Here is an 836-nt window from a genome sequence, read left to right on the forward strand (position 1 = left end):
GGCAGTATCTCAGGTCACAGGCAGACAGAGCAATAATGCCAAAATGCCAGACCCACCACCCTATCACCAAGACGAGAGAGAGGAGGAAGATGAGGTGTTTGTGGCTCTGCAGCGGAGACGTCCGCCAGCAGAGGCACCCCCTCAACCAGTGCAAGAACCAGCAGCTGAGCTCTCTGAAGCCCCTAGTGCTCCAGAAGACCCTGGAGCTGCTGGGGTACAGACAAGGAGTAAAGTAAAAAGAGAGGCAGATGAAGAAGCAGTTAGAGCAACGTTGGAAAAAATATCAGCAGATCCAGAGGCTCCAGCAGCAGCTTCAATGGCTGAAATTGTGTTAAGAGAAGGGCGTTTCCCTTTAAATGAAGTGCAGCAGACAATACAGCTTTATACTACTGAAAAAAGGCAGCAATAGGGGTGGTTGTGTCTCCCACAAAATCCTCTGGTGGTACAGTTATGCAGGCTCCCATGAGGGCATTTCCCATGCCCAGAGCCCAAGGAGGACATGACATGATGTTTGTGCACAGAGCATGGTCCCCCTCTGAACTGAAACAGGTGTGTATGGATCTTGGAAATCCTGAAAAGGATTTAGAAAATACTTTGCAGCAACTTGACATAGTTTTGGCATGTTATCAACCTAATACAGATGATTTGTTTCAAATGTTAAGGGCTAAATGGCCAGCTCAGGCAGATCAAATTAAGGCCAGTTATAAAGATGCTGGTGGCAACCCCATATGGCCAGTAGGTGGTTCTGATGAGTCTAGAAATCCAGCACAGACAGTGGCTTGTGCTGAAGTAGCAAAGCGGTGGTTAAAGGACAGATATCCTCAGAAAATAGATTG

Source organism: Monopterus albus, unplaced genomic scaffold (genome assembly GCF_001952655.1).
Source record: "Monopterus albus unplaced genomic scaffold, M_albus_1.0 scaffold206.1, whole genome shotgun sequence".
NCBI classification, from domain to species: domain Eukaryota; kingdom Metazoa; phylum Chordata; class Actinopteri; order Synbranchiformes; family Synbranchidae; genus Monopterus; species Monopterus albus.